At 38.8% G+C, this 5,819-nt stretch overlaps 1 protein-coding gene across 2 annotated transcripts in view; it reads right to left on the reverse strand.

Annotated features, from left to right (window-relative positions):
* kcnj6 (potassium inwardly rectifying channel subfamily J member 6) overlaps nt 1–5,819 on the reverse strand; it is a 27,432-nt gene that overhangs the window by 18,937 nt on the left and 2,676 nt on the right. For both annotated transcript variants that reach the window (XM_046040219.1, XM_046040220.1), the window contains exon 2: nt 2,027–2,228. The gene's annotated coding sequence lies outside the window, so the exon portion shown is untranslated. The remainder of the gene's footprint in view (nt 1–2,026; nt 2,229–5,819) is intronic.

Consider the following 5,819-nt stretch of genomic DNA (forward strand, 5'->3'; position numbering starts at 1 on the left):
TCAAGTCCGGACTGAATTGGGAAAAGGGGCGTATAAGTATGAGGCTCCTTTTGCTTTGAATCAGCTGCAAAATCTCCTGAATCTTTGGGAGCCAGTTTCACTGGTTGCTTTTAAAGCACTTTTAAATGACTTGGAGGTTGGCAATTCTGGCTGTAGATTGATAACTCAGATGATCCTTGTTGTTGATTACTTACTGGTGAATATTTAAGTTTAAATTTTGATATTTTATGACCTTATAACTTACTATTTATTCCTATTGTTAACTGTCATGTGTTTTTGTTTATGTTATCTGAAACCTTGTAAATTGTTTTGCTGCCTGTCTTGAAGTCCAGAACACTCTTGAAAAAGAGATTTTTAATTTAAATAATGGTATAATAATAATAACTGGATTTATTTGAAAATTATATTAAAGTGATTAAATAAGCAGTGTTCTAATAAAGGGAACATTGGATCCTGTCATAATTTGCACATTAATTAGTAGCAGTATTTTTTTTACTGTTTAAGCTTCCTTTCATCTTCCATACAATACACAATCCAACAATAATAATAATATCCCATATGTTCACACAAGTCTTGGCAGAACTACTTTCAGGTATTATGCACCTTTTAAATTATATGAACTGCCCTGAAGCTTCTTTCACGCCTCCTTGGTGATTTTAAAGCTTCATTATCTGATGTTTTTATGTTCTCATAGATCTTGAACTCAAGAAGACCTGATTAAATAAAGTTTTAATACTTAATTAGATTTTTTCCTGTCACAGCAGTGAGCAGTAATTATTGTAAGTATGGGTGTAAGCTTATGTCGATAATTTCCATTATGGTAAGATTATCAAACATGGAATTTGTGATTTTCCATCTATTTCAGTTTGAACGGAATAGTGACTGCTTATTTAACTAGCTTTATTTCTAAATAACTTTTTGTGACAGAATAAACCTGAATTAGCTGGTTAGATGATAACTACCTCCACTGTGACCAGCTTTATGACTGTTTACCGGGTTAAAATAAATCTTGGTCTACTTCCCCCTTACAAATCTACATCCAAAAGAAGTCCCTCAAGTCCGGACTGAATTGGGAAAAGGGGCGTTTAAGTATGCAGCTCCCTTTGCTTTGAATCAGCTGCAAAATGTCCTGAATCTTCGGGAGCCGGTTTCACTGGTTGCTTTTAAAGCGCTTTTAAATGACTTGGAGGCTGGCAATTCTGACTGTAGATGTTATGATCGATCACTCGGATAATCGACGCTGTTGATTACTTACAGGTGAATATTTAAGTTTAAAGTTTGATATTTCATGACCTTGTAATTTACTATATATTCCCATTGTAAACTGTTATATGTTTTATGGTTATGCTATGTTGTAATGTCTGCAACCTTGTAAATTGTGCTGCTGCCTGTCTTGGCCAGGACCCTCTTGTAAAATAGATTTTTTATTTAAATAAAGGTATAATAATAATAATAATAATAATAATAATAATGATAATAAGAGAGCAGAAAAGTCTTCTTGGAAGAGCAGTGCAAACTAACAGGGGCTGGAGATGTCCCGTTGCCATGGATACGGAGGTTGATCCACATCATAATAATAGCTAATAGCCTCCTAATCTTATACTTGTGTTTTTTTTGTTATTAAATCCACCAAGTGATGCTCGTTTGGGCAGCCTTTTTGCCCCCGTGTTGTTGTGGTGATGTGAGGCCGCGGGCCCTGCATGCTCATTCAGCCCGGAACATTTTCTTCAACACCTTCCAGTTTCTTCCATCCAACAGGGCTGCTTTTCCTTCATCATGTCACAGCAGGACAATCATCCAACCGGGATGCTCCACTGTTAATATTCACATCCACATCTAGATGCGTGTGTGTTTTTTCGTGCATACTGATTATTCTCTTAATTAATCTCTGATTTGCTTTGCTGTGTTATGTAACTATATCCACCCCCACCGTCCCCCATTTAGGCTATAACAAGATGATTACATTTAACAGGCTATGATAAGTATCGCTAACCAGGAACAGCCAAGGCAAAGGTGCTTTGCCTACCTTGTGCAGCAGATCAGCGTTTACTCTCCTGGTCATTTTAAGACGTTTTTGTTCCCATGGAAAACGCTCCGCTGAGGTTGTGGGTTGCTATTATCAAGTCGCTCTCCGCGAAACCCGACTGAAGGATAGCCACTTATTCCCTTTTTCCTCCATCCCTCTCCACAGGAAAAAAAAGCATCGGCCGTCAGCCTCCACCCCTCAGCTGGGAGAGAGACATATGTGAACAGTGGGAGAGAGAGAGAAAGAGAGAGAGGGAGAGAGAGAGGCGGAGACATGACTGCATGTTAAAGATAATATGTTCTTAGCAGGGACTGAAGATGTATTCAGATCCCTTACCGACGTAAAAAGAAGCAATACCACACTGTGAAAATACTTAATTACAAGTAAAAGTGCTGCATTGAAAAGATTGCTCAGCTTAAAAGTATCAAAAGTAAAAGTCCCCATAAGGCTGAAAAAGCACCCCTGTGAGTATTTTACTAGCCTACATATGTTACATTTGTTGGTGGTTAAAGTGGAGCTGATTTGAAGACTTTAATATATACTGTTGGGTGGTTTAATGTACCCTTTACAAAAACATGATTAACTTATAAAACATAAAAAACAATTAATCATATTTTATAAATTCATCAGGTTTTGTATGGTACACCAAACAAATACGGGCCTGACCTCAGTTAATGGCTATAATACTTTCCAATTTCTAACTTTAGCACATGTACTACCTGTGAATGTATATTTGTTAACATCTATAACATAAAAACCTCAATTATTGCCATAATTTAATGTAACCATTTTCTTATTTCCATGTGTGTAAGCCCAGTTTGTGGCGAAGGGAACTAGGTATTGGTCTGTGGTACCCCAAATAATGAGGAAGTAAAACCCATGTCCATAAAAAACAACGGTTGAGATGGTTGATTATGCAAACAAAAGCAGCTCCATGGACACGGCCTAGCAGGGCTTTGATTAAATTCGGGATTTCCATGTATTTGTTAGCAGTGAAGCCACACACAGTATGATAATGGTCCATGATTTGTCAGGACTGTGCTCCTTGGAGCTCTCCATGGTGCTGACCCTCTGTCCACACACCAGTGGGAAGCTTCATCCAATTACTTACCATGTCTAATCACTGACTTCACCTGTTAAGCTAGTTAAGCCTTATTGATTTATTTATTTATTTAAGAAGTATCATTGAGATCAAGAGATCTGAGAATAAATTACATATATTACACACCAGATGTCAGTAACACACACACAGAAACTCAAATTAAAACATTCACAATTATTACATTTAGCTGGTGGTTTTATCCAAAGCGACTTACAATTGCTATATATGTCAGAGGTCGCACGCCTCTGGAGCAACTAGGGGTTAAGTGTCTTGGTTAGGGGACACATTGGTGGATATCTCACAGTGGCAATTGAACCCAGGTCTCCCACACCAAAGGCAAGCATCTTATCTATGTGCCATCGCCACCCATTTGTAACTTGCAATTTTTATTTTTCAGTATACAATGCAATACAAAACAATCCGAGAACATCAGTCAAATGTACAAATATGTCTTATGTTCTCGTCCTGTTGCTCCCTTCCCGCCCAAGAACAAAAACAAAAGGGTAAACATCAATTGAATAATGTGGCTTCATTGAGATACTAAAGAAAATAATTGAAAGAAAATAAATGAATACATTAAAGTGCTTGTGATTCACATGCTTCCACCTTACCCTTACTCTTGTGCACTTACAAAGACAACACAACATCCCCACTTCAGCCAATTTTTTTCTGCTTGTTACAAATCCTATGGGACATTCTTTCATACGCAGCAACCTTTCCCACTTCAATTAGCCAATCCTGTCCAGTTCCTGAGAATGCTTTGCTGCCCTATCATTATTGCTCACATTTACCTTTAACAAGACTAAGTCCCTACACCCATGCTAGCAGCTCTGTGAGGCTTCACGCTGGCGCAGCAGCACTTTTAAGCTGCTAACATGCTGAAGTTAAGGAGGTATAATGTTTCCCATGTTCACCATCCTAGTTATATTAGCGTGCTAACAATTGTTGATTAGCACAAAACACAATACAGCTGAAGCTGATGGGAATGTCTTGCAGGTATTTAGTCATGAGCAGAAATTTAGATCAGATGGTGCTCTAGAGGAAAAGTCAGTGGATCATTGAGGAAGTCATTTGGATTCATTATATAGAAACCAAGAATGCCTGTACAAAAGTTTGTGGCAATACATTTACTAGTTGTAGAGATATTTCAGTCTGGATCAAAGAAGTGGACCAATTTTAAAGTCCCTCAGAGCAGTGGTTCTCAAAGTGGGGTCTGGGGACCCCCAGGGGTCCTTGAGAGGATTCCAGGGGGTCCCCAGCAAAAAGGGGAATACTTTACTTTCACTATGACTATTTTGTTCACGGGTTTCATACACTTTTGGTAATAAAACATCTAAAAGCAAATCACTTCAGGGTACGTGTTCTAATTTGTGTCAGATTGGGGTCTCTAACTTTAGTTTGTTTCACAGTACATTCCAGTAGTGAGGAGCATTGTGCTGGAAACCAGTCTTTCCCAGTTCAGTTTATATGAAACCGCTAAGCTAACCTGCTTTGTGATCTGCTGTCATCTCAACTGATCTTAAATATCTCAGCAACAGATGAAAACACAGGTTCTTTCTACATGTCCGTGATGACCTCTGACCTTTACATAAAACAGTGTTAAGTATGGCAGCTGTCTTGTGTATAGACTTGATACTATAGTGGATTATTTTTTTAAGGAGAAACAAGCAAGTTTGTGAGTTTTTAAGACATTCCCATCGGCCTCAGCTGTACTTTGTGCCAATTAGCAAATGTTACCACGCTAACACGCTAAATTAAGATGGTAAACATGGTAAATATCATACCTGCTGAACACCAGCATGTTAACATAGCAAGCACTATCTGAAAGCACTACAGTGTCTAAGTATAGCCTCAAAGAACTGCTAGCATGGATGTTAGTGATGGTCGGTCACCCGGCTCCTTCAAGTGAACGATGGGAGCTGGCTACTGTTGTGTAATTATTTATTAACCATGTTATTTCATTAGCAGGGTGTTGTTTTGTCATACATCTAGACAATTAAGGACTGGCAGTGACCGGCAGAAGTGGTGCTACATGAGGAGCTGTTTGGGAGCTGAAAGAGCTGTCTCCCAGAAAGGAGTCAACCCATGAGATCCGGCTCCCTTCAAAGAGCTGTAAATCCCATCACTAACGGCAGTAGACTCTTTGATTCCTTCAGTATAAGATGGCTTCCTCTGCTCAGCCTGCCCGGTTTGTCACGTAACAAGAAACAAGGGTCATATGAGTTCATATAATCTCACTTCTCTCTGCCCTTTGCTTTGTGTAAGCTCTCTTTTCAAGCCCTCTCTGCTAAGCTTTGCTGAGTCTTCTAACATCTGACAGTAAGTCGGGAAATTTCAGATGAGACAGATAATATGGCTGCATGTAATCATCGCCGTTAAAATACAATGTCTACTAAAAAAAGACTGCAGCTGTAGAATTGAGCTTCAGCAGATCTTAATTAAAATTAAAATCAGTGCAGCCGGTTCCACACATTCTTCATCCTTGTCAAAACTCAGTGTCTACATTACCCACAATACAACTCAAACTGCAGACAGTTCGGATAGAGATTCAGTTGTTATGCTTATGCATAACAGTAATGGATTCTGTTGGGCTCCATTTGATTGTTTTTAACTCCCTATCTACTGGTTGTGTCCCTGATTATTTTGCTTGCGTGAACCCACTTTTAAACAAACCTGGTTTAGATCCCTCCC

The sequence above is a fragment of the Micropterus dolomieu genome, linkage group LG23, assembly GCF_021292245.1.
Source record: "Micropterus dolomieu isolate WLL.071019.BEF.003 ecotype Adirondacks linkage group LG23, ASM2129224v1, whole genome shotgun sequence".
NCBI lineage: Eukaryota > Metazoa > Chordata > Actinopteri > Centrarchiformes > Centrarchidae > Micropterus > Micropterus dolomieu.